At 41.4% G+C, this 22,248-nt stretch overlaps 2 protein-coding genes across 2 annotated transcripts in view; both read left to right on the top strand.

Moving 5' to 3' along the window:
* The window catches only part of LOC147023568 (troponin C, skeletal muscle-like), a 156,959-nt gene that overhangs the window by 41,211 nt on the left and 93,500 nt on the right, over positions 1-22,248 (top strand). The window lies entirely within an intron of this gene.
* The window catches only part of LOC147023570 (troponin C, skeletal muscle-like), a 66,403-nt gene that overhangs the window by 41,266 nt on the left and 2,889 nt on the right, over positions 1-22,248 (top strand). The gene's annotated exons all lie outside the window — the stretch shown is intronic.

Here is a 22,248-nt window from a genome sequence, read left to right as displayed (position 1 = left end):
TGACTTGAGGAGTCTTCATATTCCTTGTTATTATTGGCATCTGCCATCACGATCGAACTGTTACTTGTGAGACGGTTGAAGAAGTACTTTTACGGAGCGGTAGACTCAAGGCTCACTGAGGCACTTAAGGCTCGAAGGCTATTTCTGTCGGTTCAAATTTCAAGGATCAAGCGGCCATTGTTGTTCAATTCAAGTTGGGTTGCCAGATTTTTATGTGCACGTGCTCAATTCCGCACCCACCAGGAAAAGACCCAAGTACACTGTCAGTACTCACCTCCACATTAAAACGATGATCATGATTTTGGGTTTAACCGTAACTGATCGGGCGATACTTTGTTGGCAGTTGGTCCGGCTGGGCAGCGGGTATCAGTCGATGAAAATTTCAAAACGGCAACCATGTATAAAAAAAAGCAAAGAAATACTTTGTACTTAGTCAGAAAGTCATGGTTTTGTGAAGAAACTATGGCACATGGAAAGTGAAAATTCGTCAGGTATGAACTCAACTGTTTTCTCTCCAAATGGAGCGTGATTCTATGAGCCGAACTCATCTTGGTGGTCCTCTAAAAAATGGGAAACATTTTTATTTCTTTTTTGTGCAATAATTCCTCCCATTTTGCAAATGGAGTTTTTGAACTGTTCAACTACCATAATCATCAAAACGAATTTTGAGGGGCCTCTTAAGGAAGACAATAATATCATTACTATATATGTCAAAGCTTGTTTCATTTCATGCAGTTACAAAAATCTGATGGTGGAACAAAAAAAGGGGCGTGCCGAAATATATATATATATATATATATATATATATATATATATATATATATATATATATATATATTGTTGCGGTCTTCGCGCCCGCCGGCGTGCGAACGGCCACGTAACTCGAATCGCGGCACGTCGCCCACCGGACGGACAATCCAGTCGTGACCCTCTCGGACTAACGCCGGGAACCAGTCACGGGTGGACCTTTCGGTCTCACCGCGATCGAGCCAATCAGCCCCCGCGTGGGATAGGGTTGCTCGCCAAATTCGAACTACCTAAGTACCCACGCGGAGGGTAGACCGGGCGATCGCACCTCGCCGCAGGTCGACTTCGGACACGGGCCACCTAAGCGACCCGTTCCGTACTATCAGAATAACCGAGCGGTGTTATCGTCGACCTCGACGGTTCGATTAATTATCGGGCGTACTCAGCCCACTACCAACCCTTTACGTGAAGCAAGATGGGGGTTCAATGGGGAAAAGACGAAGCGAAGCGGGAGAACAGTTCAACAATAAAGCACATTTATTCGCGACACACGGGAAGCACACAAATACAATTCCACCAAATGCACACAAAAAAGAAAACACAATTCCATTTACACAAAAAGCAAACATAAAAGTGAAAACACAGTGCAGAGCTAATACCGACTACCGAGCACACGGCAACACTTATACAATTCTACTTCACAGACGGCGCCGACAACACATACCCAAAACCAAGGAAAAGAAATCCCCCAAGAATGAGGTAGGCCTGGGGCCGAGACCGGGTCGGGCCTACCCGTCTGGTGATGAGACGCGGAGCGGCGATGGCCGCGCAACCCGCGGGCCTCGTGGACAGTGCCTGGCAGGGGGGTGGGAACGGGGCCCCCTTGGTCGCACTATCTCAGCGCGGGGGGAAACAGGAGGGGGTTGCTGATGCTCGGGGTATAGAGGATCTTTATTATGTGCGCGACGAGCGTCTCCACCTCGGCCAGGTCGCGCTGCCGGCCTCCCAGGGGTGCAGCTCCCTGCACGACGCGAGCACCCCTCGTCCGCCCTCGCCGCCTCTCCACAGCTCGTCCCCTCCGTTCCGACTTCAACGCACACGACGAGCAGCTCCACCGCCCGCGAAGTCTTGACTCTCTGTTCCGACTCCTTCGCCTCGTTCCGACCTTTACTACTCCTTTGACTGACGAACACCGTCCTTTTATCCCCCCGTAACTTCGCCTTTGACCCCCTCCCTTTGACCTTTCAACTCGCTCCCCATTGGCCCGAGAAAAAGTGGGCGTGAAGGCTTTTGATCCACAAATTTGCATATATCGATCGCCCTGGGGGCGGGGCCAATTCGCCCCTCGCTCACCGATTGGACGGCAAAAAGTGGGCGTGTGTCGTTTTGGATCCGTTTTTGAAGCAGAAAATCCGTGATTTTGTACACGCTGTTCAACGTGCGCCCTACACGAGTCCAGCATCGGTGCCCATGAGTGGCGCGAGATGACGGTGATGCGATGGTGGCGAGTTGTGACGGTAAAGGTCATGGCGGTTGTGGTGAAGCGGCGTTGTGGTTGGTGGTTGTTGTTGTGGTTGTGATGGTGGCGATTGGTCCAAAATAAAGATAGTAAAAGAAAAACGGCTATCCTAAAGAGTCGCAGCACGTATAAATGACATGTATTCCCACTAGACAACGGGTTTGGGCCTAACTACACATGCACTTACCGAGATACCTCACCTAAGGGACCTGAATGGTGGTTTGCGAATCTGGTAACCACAACAATATATATATATATATATATATATATATATATATATATATATATATATATATATATATATATATATATATCTGTATATATAAGAGCCTGGTGTTTGGCTCAGTGGTTAGGGCAGCGGCTTGGGATCCAAAGGGTCCTGAGTTCAAGCCCCGTTGGGCCACTGAATTAATACACCAGGGGGTTTGACTCAGTCTGTCATCCTTCTGAGGTCGGTGAAGTGAGTACCAGTGTACTGGGCCGGTGTATACCCCGGTTAAAATAGGTGTACCATATCCCTGTGTCGTAAGAGGCGACCAGGGTTGCGTCAGGAAAGGCATCCGGCGTAAAACATGTGCCCAAATCACTATGCGGATCATACGGATGATCCGCTGTGGCGACCCCGAACGGGAGCAGCCGAAAGAAGAAGAAGATATGTATCTGTATATATATATATATATATATATATATATATATATATATATATATATATATATATATATATATATATATATATATATATATATATATATATATATATATATATATATATATATATGTGTCGAGATCAGGGTCGGCAATCAAGCAATGACTACACCAATCGTCGTAGAGAAGAGCTTTTAATGCGCATCAAAAGTGTACACGAGAGTAGAAAGGCACAGAATACCTACAGTATACCAGCTCAGTCAAACTCTGGCCCGCAAGCAGTTTGGGTTACTTTATATATACTTTTCCTGCTCATCTGGTTTCTTTGAAAGTAACAACACCCCAGCAAATATTCTCTCCTGGCCTGACAAAGCATTTATCTTTTCACAAGCAAGAAGATCTGTTATTGATCAGGCAGATCTTTATCACAATATATATATATATATATATATATATATATATATATATATATATATATATATATATATATATATATATATATATATATATATATATATATATATTATCGTCTCATTCTACTACAAGATGTTCCCTTTTGAACTATACCAAAACAGTGCTGATTTATGATTGGGCTTCTCCGAGCCCAAGGCTCAAAGAATGTTGTTACAAGGGCCAACAAGAAAGCCAGATGTTCAGCTGCACGACAAAGAGACAGAGACAGAGAGAGGGGGGGAGAGAGAGAGAGAGAGAGAGAGAGAGAGAGAGAGAGAGAGAGAGAGAGAGAGAGAGAGAGAGAGAGAGAGAGAGAGAGAGAGAGAGAGAGAGAGAGAGAGAGAGAGAGAGAGAGAGAGAGAGAGAGAGAGAGAGAGAGAGAGAGAGAGAGAGAGAGAGAGAGAGAGAGAGAGAGAGAGAGAGAGAGAGAGAGAGAGAGAGAGAGAGAGAGAGAGAGAGAGAGAGAGAGAGAGAGCCGACTTGCTTTGATTACCAACAGTCAAAACGGTAGCTTACTGAGAGCATCTTAAATGCTTTGGCTTCCTCAATTAAATGCTACATTCAATTTTAAGAAAAGGTAATCCTATTAAAATGGCTGCTTTCATCTTGGGAGCTGTTCAACAGCTCCACATTTGCCCCTCTTTTACTTAGAAACATAGTGGAAAAGGAACACCACAATTATAATATTTTTTAGAGATGGGATCTTGATGGAGCGGCAAGGTGGTAAAAGGGAGTCTCGTCCAGAAGTGGCCCACTCTTATGAGTAGCTCCAAGTGGGTCATAATGTTACGAAAGCTCCGCCCGCACTTTCTTGCTTCATAGAAAAGCCCCCCCCTCCACCATCCCGACCGGCCCATCAGTACCCCACCCCTCTATAGACTAGTGGATACATTTCAACAATTATAACTTGAATATACATTTCAACACTTATGACTTGAATATAGGTCATGAGGAAGCAAAAATTACCTTTCAAAAACAACTTACACAAAAATTATTTTACACACACAAAAAGATACATATATTTTCAACTAACTGTGGTTCTTTATGAACAAGAATATAATTTTTATAAACAATTAAGAATCAGCAAACAAGAATATAATTTTTATAAACAACCAGTAAGAATATATTTTTTGCTATTTATCGTGTTCTTTATGAACCAACAAAAAGAATATCAGCAAACAAGAATATAATTTTTATAAACAAGTAAGAATCTATATATTGTGTTCTTTATGAACCAACAAAAAGAATATAATTTTTATAAACAAGTAAGAATCTATATATTGTGTTCTTTATGAACCAACAAAAAGAATATAATTTTATAAACTGCAAGCCAGAGTGAAAGAAAATTTTAAAGAAAAGTCCCAACATTTTCCAACAAGGCAATGTTTAGATAACATTTCTTTCCATCTTCGTCATCGGTGTGAGCAAGTCGAGACACTCATCCAATGTGAGTGTAAGCAGTGGGTCAACAGTCCCATTAAGTTCACAGTACATTTCAGGGTCTATGGGTTGGGGAGGAAAACCAGAGTGAATTATCGGGGAGGGTAGAGACGGCGGAGGTGTTGGCAGCGGTTTGACCACAGCAACCACGGCAGGCTTCCCCAGGACCGTCTCCGGTTTTGTTGTTTTCTTTGCTGCAGAAGAACAACGTCTCACGCACTCCCTGATTAGATTTTTAATACAAGTGATGACAACAATCACTGCTATGAAGATCATGAGCCCTATAAACAACCAATGGATTATCCAGGCTCCCCAACTCCCCAATATTCCCTTCAACCAAGATCCCATTGACCATCCCTTGTTAAAATCATGATATTTTGCACCTTCAGCTTTAATTTTTTCAGCCAAATTATCAATTTCTTCTGAATTATCTGGAATGTATGTGCAGCATTCCACACCTATAACCGCACACGTCCCTCCTTTTTCTGCTAAAAGCATATCCAGAGCGATGCGGTTTTGCATCACGGTTGTCCGTATAGCTACCAGCTCGGCACTCGTTTTGTGAAATCCTTCGCTGGTGGTATTAGCAAGCTTTTCCAAAGATGCTGCCAAATTGATAATTTCCCTTGCACTTTTGCCTGCTCCATAAAAGGGGAATGCAATCATGAAAAACCTCTCAACTTCTGAAATGGCTCTTTTCGATCTGACCTGTGGTACAAAGGGTGATTGGTCAGTGATCCAAATCCTGGGTAGTATAAATCCCAAAAAGCATGATCCCCTCCATCCCACTCGTAGCCATGAGTATGCCTTATACCCACACACAAAATATGTACCATTTAGGGGTGCCTGGGGTTCAAGGAGGTTATTTACTTCGATTTTTAAAGGTATGGTTGTTCCATTAATTCGCCCTTTTATGATCACCATTTCATCCCCATGTCTAGCATAGTACTGGCATGTTGATTCTCCTAAATGGGGTCCCCCCTTGTCCTCTAACGAGACAAATCAATCCAATTTGTTTGTGCATGAGCTGAAAATGTGGGGGGTACTTTTCTAATCCCTCCCCCTTCTTCAATCCATCATAATTCGTTACTTTTATTGCTCTGGCCGGGCCCTGTCCCACAGCCTTTTGCTTAATAGTTCTGTACTTTGGGTAATACCAATGATCATAGTTCGTGCAATTATAACCCCCCTTCTCCCAATTACTTTTTATTTCTATTATTCTACCTTCCACTGATGCCTTCTCTACTTTAGTTAAAACGTTTATCTTGTCTACGGACTATGTACCCACACATGTTCTCCCCCTGGAGTGGAACTGCAAACAAGGGTAATCCGTGTTTTCCCATATACGCCTTCCTAATGCAATTGATCCCAATGTTTACCTTTTTTCTTCCCTGTGCACCCTGTGACAACCCATTCTTTGTTTCCCCTACCATTGACCTACCAAACATTCTGATCTCTATGACATTCCCAAAATGTCCTCACTATCTGTTATTGTCCATATTATCACGATTATACTCATGCTAATCAAACACTGCCACATCTGTCATAAACCTCCAGTAACATTTCTTTCTCTTTTCGATTTCCTGTATCCTTTTGCAATGAGATGCGTGAATCCATGATTGGCTTACCTTTTCTTGACAGCTCCTTGGGTAACCAATAATACCTGAAAAAGTCCAGTCCACTGCATCTTTAGGACGTTCCTCCATTCGAACACCCTGTTGTCAAACTCTTTCACAATATTTATTCGCATCACAAGAGTTAATATTCATTTATACATGTCCATATATTTTACAGACATTCTACCAATAATTATATGTACTGTTTGGCCTTGCCCTTAAATTGGTGACCAGGATCCCAGAGCCCTGAGCTCAACTTTCATTTACCACTAAACGAACCCCAGAGGGCTAACTCAGCCTGTCACTCATTTAAGACTGGCAAAAAAAAAAAAATGAACATCAGTACACTGGTAATAGGGACACCACATCAGCAGCACAGTCATGCTCCAACCAGTGATGCAACCAACAGCCCAAAGGCAGCACACACCACAAACATTTGATAATACATAGCTGCTTCCAAAACTTTCGATTTTACAAATTTTCGATTTTCTCCCACCTCTGCAAGTTCTTGAGTGTACCATATTCTCAGCACCTCCTTCTACATCATCCCCCTTTTGCTCGTGCAGCTCATTTTTATGAGCCAAAACGAGCAAACCTTTTGGGTCACCACTTTGTTGTGGGGGCTGGGTATCAGCAGCAAGCACGACCGCTAGAGGGAGCAGTAGAGTTAGTTCCACCGACCGCACCCTTCTTTCCCATTCATAAGTTGGTCGTCATCAGAGAGCGTACATAGCCCCACGGTCTACCATTATGACAATACAATGCACAGAGAGCCTTCCCAGGTACGGTGGCTGCTATGATATGAAAAACGCGTTTTTAAAATACCAACCGATGCTGACGTCAGAAGACAACAAATTCAGATCTCAACGTAAACAAAGATGTGAATTCTGCCTGTCCGAACCCACCCATGGGTTCACACCACTACCTTCACCACAGATGCATGTGCTCACCTGCACCCACCATTTGCTCACCCACTGACCCAGATGATCCTGATGGTGCAATTATCCCAATCGCCCCTTGGCGTCCTGGTGTTGCAGACCCCTGTCTCCAGCATTGCCCTGAGGGCCAATCATGCCATCATGACCACTTGGGCCTGGAGGTCCGATAGGACCTGAACCACCAACAGTTCCACTGCCTCCCGCTTCTCCAGGCGGTCCAGACAACCCAGTGGCTCCCTGGGCAGCATCATGAAGCCCATAAGAAGCACATAAGGGCAGAGTCATTAGAATATAAAATAAATGGAAATTTATACACAAGCACCCATACAGGTGCTGCTTAAGGACTGGCCCCCACCAGACACACACCCCCCCAAAAAAGGGACCCCGTTGGGTCGTTATTGATACTCCCCCCTCGGAGGGAAGGTGAGCTGGAGGTGAGAAGCTTCCTTGGACCTTCCTGCCTCGTGCAATCCTTGACAATCTGGCTCGATGGTACTTGAACCTGCAACTCGATGCCGCTGCAAGCACCAGGTAGTTAGGTAGCGTTGATTGCCAAATAACTCCCCCACAGGCGCTCGGCACGTATGCTCATCGGAAAGGCCAATGGTGGAAGATAGCCAGGGAGGATGTCGTTGTTGTAGTTTTTTTCTTCATATGTGCTCAATATATTACTATCGATTTAACTATTCTTGACTAGCCTACTTTGCGACATTAAATATCCTCTTATTTCCACAGTTCCCCTACATTGTGCCATCTGTACAGTATACACATATCAGGAATATGCTTTCACCCTCGGCTAGATTGCATACCGCAATTAGCACAGAATCACTTTCCAAGATGTTATTCTCAGTGTACACTACATACCCTGACAGTTATGTCCAGTATTGGACATCTTTCGATGACCACATTTTACTCTAGCAGTGAGTCAACCAACACTACATAATCAGATATCCTCCATTCATCCATTTGGACCACACTTCTGCAAAGCATTTGGTGCTGCCCAAAATAAAATAAAATAAAATAAAGTATTTTCCTCTGTTCCCGGCTGAGTTGTGTATGTAATTATGTCCACAGCCACAGTTGCGATTTTAACTCATTCTTCATTCAAACATGTCATGGTAATTGTTTTTTAAAAATCTGCCAAATTCTCAATTATCTTTTACATGAGCCTAAAGTAAATCCCAACACACACTCCGCACCTCACTTGCATGATTCGTATTTCCTCTTTCAAACCGTCAGAGCACAATGTCTATTGTTTGTGGCTCTTGGCGACTCCTGACTCTCAGTATCCCTGGTTCCTGAGGTTGACTCAGCCTGTCATTCCTCCCAGGTCGGTGAGATTATTTATTCCAATGTGTGTATCGGTGGAGGGACACTGCATCATTTGCACTAACACGTCCTTGTGACAATTGATACTAATCTGTCGCCACGTACTGCACACAACTGACGACTCGAGTCCCGACCCATGCCCATCCTGACAGCAGCTGTGCCCCTGCACGCTCGAGCAGCAGTTTTGTAGCTTAATGTTCAGGGTGCCTGCAATAACTTGCCAACTCTTCACAAAAAAAACATCGTGGGATCTTTAATGTCCACGAACCGATGTTAGCAGATCTCGCAGTGCATGTGAAACACCAGGATGGCAGTTTTAGAGCTGCGTTGAGATTTGAACCGAGGCTGCACAGCTCAAAGGGCAGCCATACCTCCAGACTCTTCGGAGGTGCAGGGGGCTGGAGGGGGTTGGCACATTGTGGAATTTACTCAGGGTCCAGCACACAATGGTCTTGTCCATTTGCACATGTGTCCTTGCAAACTTACAAGGCCAGGATGAACTGCTTCGAAAATTTACACAGCACCCTCGGCACGGCCGATTTCAATGCGGCTCAGATGTTGACCACACTCGTGCTTCGTGCTCCATCTCCCACACCCCGTACAGCCCTCCCTCCTTCGAGGGCTCCACACACGGCTTACTTCGTACATTAAAAAAAAAAAATATTTCTTTTCCAAATCCTCTCCCCGTATTCAGGCAAACTTCACGCAGCCCGACTCTCCCAAGCAAAGATCGCGCACAGCCCGCACTTCACAGCAGGGCACCAACACATTCAGCACGATAACCGCTTTTATGGTCAATTTTAATCCAAATAATTTATCCTGACAGATCGAGGCTCATATAAGGACAACAAACATGCTCCTCTGTCCGCTTTCGTACAAAAAACTTGATCGCGCCAGGCAGAGGATTAATGCTCCGTGACAAGGTCCGCAATGGACGCGTGTTCAAAGACCACTAGTCATCTCCCCCAAAAAACATTTCTGCAGCTTGCCTAATGTCTTTGTCCTGGTTCTTGGATGTCATTCTTTCATTCACCGACGAGTGAAGACACAGCACGCCTCTGGGCACAACATGTGCACTTCGACACAGCTCGCCCCCACGTTTTATCCTACCCCTCCTTCCTTCGCACCTTGGTCCCGCGTCTCTCCCCATCCACATCCACATCCACAACAAACTGCGTCCATGCGTTCGACCCACACATTACTCACGTATACAAATCAATTTAAACACATTTCAGAACTATTTGACTCTATATTAAATTACCTTTTATTTATTTACAACCGCGATTAAATAATTCTCAATCTAATTCGTGTTGTATGGACTCCTGGACTTGGAGATCACAATCAAGGCTTTATTCGGCACATCTGCCACAAATTTTCCCGTTGACTCGTTTTGGAGTCGTTAAAAAAAAAATCTCAAAGAGGAACACGACCCCCACCTTTACCCTTCAGGCAAGGCGCACACATTCCTCCACTTCACAATGGGGCATCCTTCCCTCTGTGGGTTATCATTCCCTCCCACCTTCCATTTCCACACATCGTTTTCACGAGCAGCCAAGCTTCGTCCGCTGTTCTTTCAGAACTTCGCTTTAAATTTCCAATTATTATCACATCAGAACTAATCTCAATTCCTGTTCTTTTAATGGATATTTTACCGATTTTGAGTTGGCTGCACTGTAACCTTCCCTTCCGCCTGCGTTTTTCCGCCACCTCCTCACCGGGAAGGCAAAAGTCGTGGCCAGCGACCTCGTACCTTCCAGGTTTGAACACAACCTCGACGGATTAAGGAAACCCTCAGATGGGTTACCTGGTATTCTCTCTTGATTTCCCTGCTCTGTGTACTGCAGTTGCACGGGTGGGGCAAGGTGTTTTCTCAACTTATTCTTTTAATCTTAAATTCACTTTTAAAACACTTACAACTTTTCTTTTTTCTTTTTCCAACATTATTTATTTGTCATGCTTCTTCCCTACACATCTTACAAGCTTCAAGTTTGGTTCAGGCTTATTCACATATGCATATCTTAACGAATCTTATTCTAGGAACACATATGGGTACTTTTATATTCATTCATAGCATGATTCTAATTGATCACATTACCTTGGTCCATAATTTCCGTTACAGCTTTATTTTCCCACTTTCCCTGAATCATTTCTAGAGTATTCTTGGACTGGTCAGTGTTTTGCCTGGGGTGGTCTCGGGTTGGGTTGAGTGTCTTTCACACCTTTCCACGAACCCTCACACTCCCTTGCACACCTTCCACGTCCTCAATCTCCCACAGAAATACCTTGTCTCTTGGAGATTTCTCAGATGACCCTCCCGGGTTTATACCTTACAACCTCCCCTTTAGACACTGTTCTCCAGGGATTTCTGAGATGAGCCTGTAAGCATCACCTGCAACCCCCCCTGCGAACACTTAACCCCCCGGGGGTACCCTTCTTTTTGATGCGCACAAAGCTCCCTCTTTTCTCGTTCTTTTAAGATAAGTACAGATCACAAAGAGCAGCGAACCTGTATGTCCCGGTGCAAGAAAAAAAGAGGCAGTTCTTACCTTATCTTTAAGCCGGCCGGCTGCTGTCCTCTTTTTGTCTCACCAAGCAAGAAGTTCCCCTCTTTTGCTCTGTTTTTACCCCTTGCCGACTACGCCAAAATGTCGAGATCAGGGTCTGCAATCAAGCAATGACTACACCAATCGTCGTAGAGAAGAGCTTTTAATGTGCATCAAAAGTGTACACGAGAGTAGAAAGGCACAGAATACCTACAGTATACCAGCTCAGTCAAACTCTGGCCCGCAAGCAGTTTGGTTTACTTTATATATACTTTTCCTGCTCATCTGGTTTCTTTGAAAGTAACAACACCCCAGCAAATATTCTCTCCTGGCCTGACAAAGCATTTATCTTTTCACAAGCAAGAAGATCTGTTATTGATCAGGCAGATCTTTATCACAATATATATATATATATATATATATATATATATATATATATATATATATATATATATATATATATATATATATATATATTATCGTCTCATTCTACTACAAGATGTTCCCTTTTGAACTATACCAAAACAGTGCTGATTTATGATTGGGCTTCTCCGAGCCCAAGGCTCAAAGAATGTTGTTACAAGGGCCAACAAGAAAGCCAGATGTTCAGCTGCACGACAAAGAGACACACACACACACACACACACACACACACACACACACACACACACACACACACACACAGAGAGAGAGAGAGAGAGAGAGAGAGAGAGAGAGAGAGAGAGAGAGAGAGAGAGAGAGAGAGAGAGAGAGAGATAAATATATATATATATATATATATATATATATATATATATATATATATATATATATATATATATATACATATATACATATATATAGCCTACTTGCCTTGATTACCAACAGTCAAAAACGGTAGCTTACTGAGAGCATCTTGAATGCTTTGGCTTCCTCAATTAAATGCTACATTCAATTTTAAGAAAAGGTAATCCTATTAAAATGGCTGCTTTCATCTTGGGAGCTGTTCAACAGCTCCACACATATATATATATATATATATATATATATATATATGTATATGTATATATCTGTATATATATATATATGTATATGTATATATATATATATATATATATATGTATATGTATATATCTGTATATATATATATATGTATATGTATATACTAGTAAAGGTGCCCGTCATATATAAATATGAAAAAAAACAGATACATATATAAATATGTATCTGTGTGTATATATATATATATACACACACACACACACACACATACAGTCATGCGCCGCTTAACGACGTTCCGGGCAACGGCGGATCGGATCGTATATACGACGGATCTGCCAGCTCTGAAAAAAAAAAAAAAATGCAGCTGAAAAATTCCTATCGCCGAGTGATGTCGTCGACGTAGCGCTGCCAGTCGTATAAAAATAGCACATACAATTATGTACGCTGTTCAGTACATAATACTTCATAATGATAATAAACGACAGTGTGGCCCTGTTATAATGCGATCGTTGAGGTCCATAAAATGTCATCGCGAAAAAAGCAGGGTCATGCTAAATCGGGATTCAAGGAAATCGGCTTTCAAACTGAACCAATGTTTGCACGTTTACCTTCCAGAAAGTAAATTACCTTTGAATTGAAGAATTCCACGAATAAATCGTTGTTACAGTCGAAATTAAAACACAAATTTCTTTTTGGCGAAGCTTTTCATGTTGTAAAAACAATCGCACTGTTCCTAAAATATATATATATATATATATATATATATATATATATATATATATATATATATATATATACATATCACAATTGACAGGAGCTCGTTTCTTCATTTATAAATTATAACATCGATGCAATAATTACGTATTTATAAAATCCAAACGCTAATTATTCACCTTTCTATAATCGATGCGAGAGGAGATTGTGAGCTCCTGCTAACAACACCGATGGCAGTCATGAACAGCACAAAGGTAAAACTAATGGATCTTCCGTCTCTCTTGGATGCGCGTTACAATTGCCGACAGTATTCAGTACAGTAACATGCTGTACAGGTTTGTATCCGAGGAGCAATAGGCTACATCATATAGCCGAGGTGTGTAGTTTTGTGTAAGTACGATGTTCGAAAATGATGTTCGAAAACGAAAAAAAAAAAGATGTTAGCACAACGACGACGTCGCTTAACGACGCGTTTCTCAGAACGTAACCCCGTCATTAAGTGACGCATGACTATGTATATATATATATATATATATATATATATATATATATATATATATATATATATATATATATATATATATGTATGTATATATATGTATGTATATGTATATATATATATATGTATGTATATGTATATATATATATATATATGTATGTATATGTATATATATATATATATATATGTATATGTATATGTATATATATATATATATATATGTATGTATGTATATATATGTATGTATGTATATATATATATATATATATATGTATATATATATATATATATATACATATATATGTTATATCAACCTCGATAATAAAGCTCTTTCGAACCAATGATTCACTGAATCACTGACTGATATTAAATATCGGTCCATTCTGGGTGAAGTTGAAAGCTGAAATTTTGTGTGCTGACTGGCATTGAAGCCGATACTCCAGAAAAAAATTCACAGAATCATCAGACATCTGTAAATGAAAATGTAAATAAATGAAAAAAAAAGTATGAAAAATCAAATGCAGTTGAGCGACCCGAGGCAATGGGGTAGCACGGTTCATCCCTGTGAGTACATCTACATTATGCTGTGTAAAAGTTAGGGATATTTTTAAAACTTTCATTAGGACTATTCTGCAATAAACATTTGTGGGAAGTTAGAAGAGTGCAATGTAGGTAGAAAATAATTCAAATTTCGGTGAAAGTTAATTTAATATCACAGTTACATTTAAGTATTAACTTTATAGTTAGATGAAGTGAGTTAGATGAAGTGGTGGAGAGTGTATCCAAGGATGAAAGAGTGGTGATTGGAGCAGATTTCAATGGGCATGTTGGGGAAGGGAATAAAGAGGATGAGGAGGTGATGGGTAGGTATGGTCTCAACAAGACAAATGTGGAAGGGCAAATGGTGGTAGAGTTTGCAAAAAGAATGGAAATGGCAGTGCTAAATACGTATTTCAAGAAGGAGCAACACAGGGTGACGTACAAGAGTGGAGGAAAGTGCACACAGGTGGATTACATCTTAAGCAGGAGATGCAACTCGAAAGAGATTAGAGACTGTAAGGTGGTGGCAGGGGAGAGTGTAGCTTGACAGCATCGATTGGTGGTCTGTAGGATGACTTTAGAGGTGAGGTTGAGGAAGAGAGTGAGGGCTGAACCAAGGACCAGATGGTGGAAGCTGAAGGAGGAAGACTATTGCGTGGAATTTAGGGAGGAGGCGAGACAGGTGTTGGATGGTGGTAAAGATGGGTGGGATGATTGGGCAACTACAGCAGAAGGGGTGAGGGAGATAGCTAGGAAGGTACTTGGTGTGACATCTGGACAGAGGAAGGAAGATAAGCAGACTTGGTGGTGGAACGAGGAAGTACAGGAAAGTATAAGGAAGAAGGGGTTGGCGAAAAAGAAGTGGGATAGTCAGAGAGATGAAGAAAGTAGGCAGGAGTACAAGGAGTGGTGGCGAAAGGCAAAGAGAGAGGTGGCAAAGGCTAAGAAAAAGGCATATGATGAGCTGTATGAGAAGTTGGATACAAAAGAAGGGGAAAAGGATTTATACCGATCGGCAAGACAGAGGGACCGAGCTGGGAAGGATGTGCTGCAGGTTAGGGTGATAAAGGACGTAAATGGGAATGTGCTGACAAGCGAGGAGAGTGTGTTGAGAAGGTAGATGGAGTACTTGAGGAGCTGATGAATGAAGAAAATGAGAGAGAGAGAAGGTTGGAAGAGGTGGAGATAGTGAATCTGGAAGTGGGGTGGATCAGTAAGGATGAAGTGAGGACTGCTATGAAGAGGATGAAAAGTGGAAAGGTGGTTGGCCCAGATGGTATACCAGTGGAGGCATGGAAGTGCTTAGGAGAGATGGCAGTGGGGTTGTTAACCAGATTGTTTAATAAAATCTTGGAAAGTGAGAGGATGCTGGAGGAGTGGAGATTAAGTGTGCTGGTTCCGATTTTCAAGAACAAGGGTGATGTGCAGAGCTGTGGAAATTACAGAGGGATAAAGTTGTTAAGCCACACCATGAAGTTGTGGGAAAGAGTAGTGGAAGCTGGGTTGAGAAGAGAGGTGATGATTTGTGAGCAGCAATATGGGTTTATGCCAGGAAAGAGCACCTCTGATGCGATGTTTGCTTTGAGAATGCTGATGGAGAAGTATAGGGAAGGCCTGAAGGAGTTACATTGTGTGTTTGTGGATTTAGAGAAAGCTTATGATAGGGTGCCAAGAGAGGAGTTGTGGCATTGTATGAGGAAGTCGGGAGTGGTGGAGAAGTATGTGAGGATTGTGCAGGATATGTATGAGGACAGTGTGACAGCGGTGAGGTGTGTGGTAGGAATGACGGACCGGTTTAAGGTTAAAGTGGGATTGAACCAAGGATCGACTCTGAGCCCTTTCCTGTTTGCAATGGTGATGGACAAGTTGACGGACGAGATCAGACTGGAGTCTCCATGGACTATGATGTTCGCAGATGACATCATGATCTGTAGGGAGAGTATGGAGCAGGCTGAGGCGAGCCTTGAGAGGTGAAGGTACGCACTGGAGAGAAGGGGAATGATAGTCAGTAGGAGTAAGATGGAGTACATGTGCGTAAATGAGAGGGAGGTGGTGGTATGGTGCGGTTGCAATGAGTTGAGGTGGGGAAGGTGGATGGGTCTAAATACTTGGGATCAACTGTCCAAAGTAACGGAGAGTGTGGGAGAGAAGTGAAAAAGAGAGTGCAGGCAGGATGGAGTGGGTGGAGAAGAGTTGCAGGAGTGATTTGTGACAGAAGGGTAGCTGCAAGAGTTGAGGGGAAAGTATATAAGACGGTAGTGAGACCAGCTATGTTGTATGGTTTGGAGGCGGTGGCGCTAACAAAAAGACAGGAAGCGGAGCTGGAGGTGGCAGAGTTAGAGATGCTGCGATTCTCTTTGGGAGTGACGAGGATGGACAGGATAAGGAATGAGTATATTAGAGGGACTGCGCAGGTAGACAAAGTGAGAGAGGCGAGATTGAGATGGTTTGGACATGTGCACAGGAGGGAAGCGGAGTATATCAGGAGAAGGATGCTGAAGATGGAGCCGCCAGGCAGGAGGAGAAGAGGAAGGCCAAAGAAGAGGTTCATGGATGTGGTGAGGGCAGACATGCGGGTGGTTGGAGTGTCAATGGAAGATGTGGAGGATAGAGCGAAATGGAGACGGTTGATCCGCTGTGGCGACCCCTAACGGGAGCAGCCGAAAGAAGAAGAAGAAGAAGAAGAAGAAGAGAGTTACATTTCAGTATTATAAAATTCATTTGGGAATTGAAAATTTTACTTTTGCTGCACACATCATTACCTCTGCCACCGAAGGTGGATGGAGATTATGTTTTCATCCCCCTTTCACTTCTGAGTCTGTTTGTCTGTGAGTAGATTATTTCAAAAAGTTTTGAACGGATTCAAATGAAACTTTGTTGACAGAATGGCCGTGAGGGCTCTAATTTGCAAGGCAACACCAAGATTGGGTGAATGAACAATGTAATCAGTTATTCTCGTCTGATGAATCAAACTTTGACCTTTTTAGATGAGAGACGCCATTTCGTACAACGAAGATCTGGAGAACGTTGCGACACTCAGTGTTTGCACCCGACTGTGAAACAGAGGAAGCTCTGTGACTTCCTGAGGATGTATCTCAGCTTTTGGTGAATGAAAACTTGCGAAAATCAATGGGACACAAACAGAAATGAAGTGTAAGCAGATACTGCAGCATAATGCAGTTCCTCGTGAAAAAATTTTCATTGGAAGAGGATTTTATTTTTCAACAAGATAATGATCAAACTGATAACACTGATAATGATAACAAGATAACACACTTCCAATATCGTGAAACAGTACATGGAGAACAAGGTTACAGCTGGTGTGCTCTAAATGTTAGAATGGCTACCACAGAGTATGGACACAAGTTCCATTCAGGTCATTAATGATTATCTGGAAAAAGAGAACAAGAGGAACCCAACTCCCCTTACAGAACTGTGGAATGTGCTGCAGAATATGTGGCATAATATTTCTGTTAGAGTGCTTCAGTCGAACACATGAAACATGGGTTGAAGAGTGGCATTCAAGAAGGCAAAGGGTGGACAGACAAAGTGTTGACTGATACTATGAAATGACACTGTTCTTATATAGACCGGTCAAAATAGTGATTTACCCACCACAAATTGCAATAGTAATCATTCATGTTTTTTTCCACTCCAAATATGTTGTGGAATGACATATGAAAAGTCACCTTAAATCGGAGCATTGGAACATTTCCATTTTGACCTCAGTTTGAGGCAGCATTTTTCCACAAATATCATAAAATAAAATTTTGGGGTAGGGTCTAGATTTATGGTAATATTGTGAACAATTCAAAACTTATCCCTAATATAGAGGTATCAACAGATTCATTATGAAAATACATTTCTAACAATACCATATGTAATGGTATTGACCTAAGATTAGTGTTTTTAGAGTTGTTAATGTTTGGAGAATCTGACCAAAATAGTTATTTTTGGATGTATGACCATTTCAGATTTAATTCCCCAGTAAAGATAACTGAATGGTCTATTTACTTTGTCCTATGTTATTGTGGTTGCCATAGAATATATAATAAATGTACTAATGATTGAAAGGGGCTGAGGGCTGTTCAATTAAATATGCATGGGGTGGAGAGAATCAGAAGGGTGTGGGGGTCGGGCAAAAGTATATCCAGGGGATAGGTGAGAATTCTGAAAAGGTTCTCACTCACCTAAAAGTCTGGAACATTTTTATTTACAATTCTAATCATGTTTTTGTTTCTCTCAGGTTTAAGTAATCTATTAAAGATGGACAAGTGTGTCTTCTGTAAGGAACCTCTATTGAGTGGACAAAAAACTGCAACGTTAGGTACCAAAGGATGTGAAGGCATTGCAAAAGCTAATGCGTTGCGGTCTCGCAGTACAAGTACTGTTCCTGGACAAGTTGTGCATGCCAAGTGTAGAAAGGACTTCTGTTCTCCAAAGTGTATAGCTCATGCCAGCAGAAAGCGAGAATGTGACTGTTTCTTTCAGTTATACACCAAGTACATGCCAATCCACAGGAAATACATTTATTTATAAAGATAACTGCATATTCTGTGAGCATCCAGATACATTCCATGGCAAGGTAAAAAGTCATAAACTTATTCCAGTCAGATCAATGGATTTTCAAGATAAAATTAAGAAATGTTGCAATGAACACAAGGATTTGTGGTCAGAAATTGTGAATGGTAGACGAGTTTGCACAACATTTGCATGCTGCAGATGCAGTATACCACAACCTTTGCAGCACAAATTCTGGAACAGGAAAGCAGGTACCACAACAGTTCATGGCAGATGATAAAATCCAACCGTAACGATTTAAGCAGGGTAGACCTCCTGATTCGGCAAGGGAAGATGCTTTTAATCAGGTGGCCATGTATTTGGAGGTCAATGATGAGGAACAAATCTCAATACAGGATCTTATAAACAAAATGGAAGAGATATTGGTTGAGACTGGAATTGAACCATATGGATTTACCTCCATGAAACATAGACTTGAGAAACATTTTGGAGACAAGATAACCATCACTGAGATTAGTGGAAAAGAAAATGTGGTTACATTTTGACATATAGCATCTTCTATCATCCATGGCTTCCACTCCAAACCCAAGAAGTATGACCATGATGAAGAGAAATTAAGAATTATAGAAACCGCAGCCAAACTTATTAAAAGTGATGTAAAATTAGTGAAGCAGTCACAGGAATTTTATCCCAGCTCAATTTAAATATCTTTTACTGACAAGGCTATGTCATCAATGGTAAGATAGTGCCTGTGGACACTAACTTGAAGCCTGCACCTGACAATCTTCTGGAAGCCTTCAACTGCAATTGCAGAACTAACTGTAGTACACAGAGATGCTCATGTAGAAATTTTTAGCCTAGAATGTTCTCCAACATGTGGAGAATGTAAAGGCCTACACTGCTCTAACACAATCCTGCCTGATCCAGAAAGTTAAGCTGAGGATGTATTATAATGTGTAATTTGTGACTGTTTTTTTCAAGGTGTTGTTTTAGAAGTGACTTACTTGAAGTAGTTTAAAATATTTATTTTTCTTCATTAGATATACATGTCAGTTCTTGATAGCACTATAAATAGTGATTGTTGTGTAGTTTTAACAAATAGTGTAGTACTAATTTACTAGTTACATGTAGTATTGAAAAGAAAATGGCTACCCTGGAATTGGACGGTTAAGATTCACATGTACATATTACAAAATGTGTTGTATATTTGCTTTTAGTAGCTTAGTACTTCTGGCGACAATAGCTTTTTAAGTTTCGTGTTTTTGCTATTTTATATTCCATAGCAATAAATGGAGATAAACTATAACATATCAGCACCCAGGAGGATTACAAACTTCTAAGCATAAACTAATTGTCTGATTTCTTTTATAGGAATATTGATTACTGAAATTCCAGTAACAAAATAATTGTGTTTTATTTGTATAATGATTCATCATTGTATTTTATTTATGTTGGTAATTTTATATACTGTAAATATGTTGAGGTTTTGCAGTAATATGACATGCTGAAATGGCCATTTGAAGGGAAGAATTTTGGAATATGTTAACCCTCCTTCAATCTTCAGTAAATTGGTTATAGGCTTGAGGCAAGGTATTATGTACACATTTAGGACACGGGGGACCAAAAAATGAAAGTCATTGTATGATTAAGTTTTGCATATCATTTGTTAGCCAACATCATGGGATTCAGGATCTATTTGAGCAGAGCTTAATTCTTCCTCTTTCTATTGCTCTGACAGGTTCAAGGTCAAATAGACCCAAAGAGTATCAATTATCTGTATCAAGGAACCACTCATATCATTCTAAAATTGGTCTGATGGCTTAGATATGTATTATACACTCATTGGAAACCACATATATGGAGAATATTTTGTTTACCTGATATTTGACCTTGAGCGAAGAGGTCAAGGTCATATGAAATTAACAAATTGATCAGTGTTCATTCAGGTCATAAATATAATATGCACATAAACTTAACCATAGAAATACATGCTGTGATGAACCAAACTAACATCTTAGGATTAAAAGTGCAGATTTCCTAAAAACGTTACGTACTTCCTAACGACCTTTGATGTTCTGTATACTGAACGCAAACTGGCCTTTGGTATTGATTTTTATATCATAGGGCCATCTTGGTAAACTTATTCTATGGTTATAAAATCAAGCTTATAGCTTCCAGTAATTTTGTAGCAGCTTGGTAAATGCAATTTGCTACGTACTTCCTAACATTTTTGACCCAATCATGGGAGTGAACCTAAAAACTGGTATGTAGTAATGATCCATGTTGAAACTTGCCATTTGAAATCATCACTTTATGCAGAAGTAAATTGCTATTTAAGATGTTCTATCAGATGCATTTCAAATTTCTGGAATAAGATTTTGTAAGCTTCACTATGACTGGGGGAAATTTTGCAAAATCTGAGATTTTACACATTTGAAGGTGCCAAGATATGCAGAAGGTAATAAGAAATGTACTGTTTCGAGGAATTGTTCTATTCTTATGTATAATGATATATAGTAGACGAGGCGTAAGTCGTCACCATCGGGACCGAGAAAAAAGTGATGACTTAGAAATGTGACTACTTGCGCGTATGCGAACATTCATGATGACTGTGGGGTGAAGGATGAAGTCGCGCGTGGACTGGACACATATGTGTGAGAGCCGGCTATTGTACCAAAAGGAAAACACAATCCTCGGGGCATAGGTGGGGGTGAGTTGGTGAGTTGGAAAGTGATCAAGCAAAGATGGAATTCATGAATCATTTTATCAAAAGTAAAGATAATGAACAACTCTGTAAGACAACTCGTATACCATCGGTGATGGTATGGTGACAAATTACATGACACACAGTCATCGTGGTGATGATTACCACTCAATGCCTATGTGTAAGTGAGTGCGGTAATGTACAAAACAAGCCAAGATAAAACCATGATCGGACTTCAACACTAAGCTCGATCGATCCTTTACTTCTTCGCGAAGTAATCCATTATGTTTGAATGCCTCAAACTCTTGGGCATCTGGTGCATGAGAAATGATTCAAACCGGTCATTGTATTCCATGATGTTGGCTGGGCAATCCTCCACCGAAAGACAGTATCGGCCGAAACCGAATATTTGGCTGAGCCGACATTTGCCGAAACCAGATGATGAGCACGTCATCGACATCTTCAAAGGACACACATTTCACGCATTTCACACTTCCCACCGGCCTCACGATCTTCTCCACTTGTCCAAATATCTTGCCCTTATTCTTCAAGATATCGTTCAATGTCTGCCGTTTGATGTCCAACTTCTCAGCTATGTCTGTTTTCTTCATCAGTGGATTTGCCTCGCAAAACTGGATAATGTCGTATTTTTCTTGGTAGGTTTTAGTTGTAAGCTTACCCTTAGTCGCCATTGTCCTGCCTGCAGTGCGATCAACGTGTGTACGCAGTTATAAATAGCCTATCACTGGCGGTGTACACCAATGAGCGAGCATCACAATTCCATGAAATCGGGCTTCTCATGAGGCAGCAGTTCCGTGTGACGAGTTAGGAGTGGTAATTTACTTGAGTTTCCATTAAGTGGGAATGGACAACATCTGACGACGTAGACAAAGTGACGACTTAGAGATGACGACTTACAGAGGGATGACCCTTTATTCAAAGGATTTAACATGAGATAAATTCGGGACTTTTTGACGCTGCCGACGTAGGCGAAGTGACGAGTTACACGCTGCCGACTTACACCTAGTCTACTGTATATCAAACAAAAAATGCAATTTC

Source organism: Eptatretus burgeri, chromosome 7 (genome assembly GCF_056783735.1).
Source record: "Eptatretus burgeri isolate ZD-2024b chromosome 7, Ebu_testis_v1, whole genome shotgun sequence".
NCBI lineage: Eukaryota > Metazoa > Chordata > Myxini > Myxiniformes > Myxinidae > Eptatretus > Eptatretus burgeri.
This window is presented reverse-complemented; position numbering and strand designations above follow the sequence as displayed.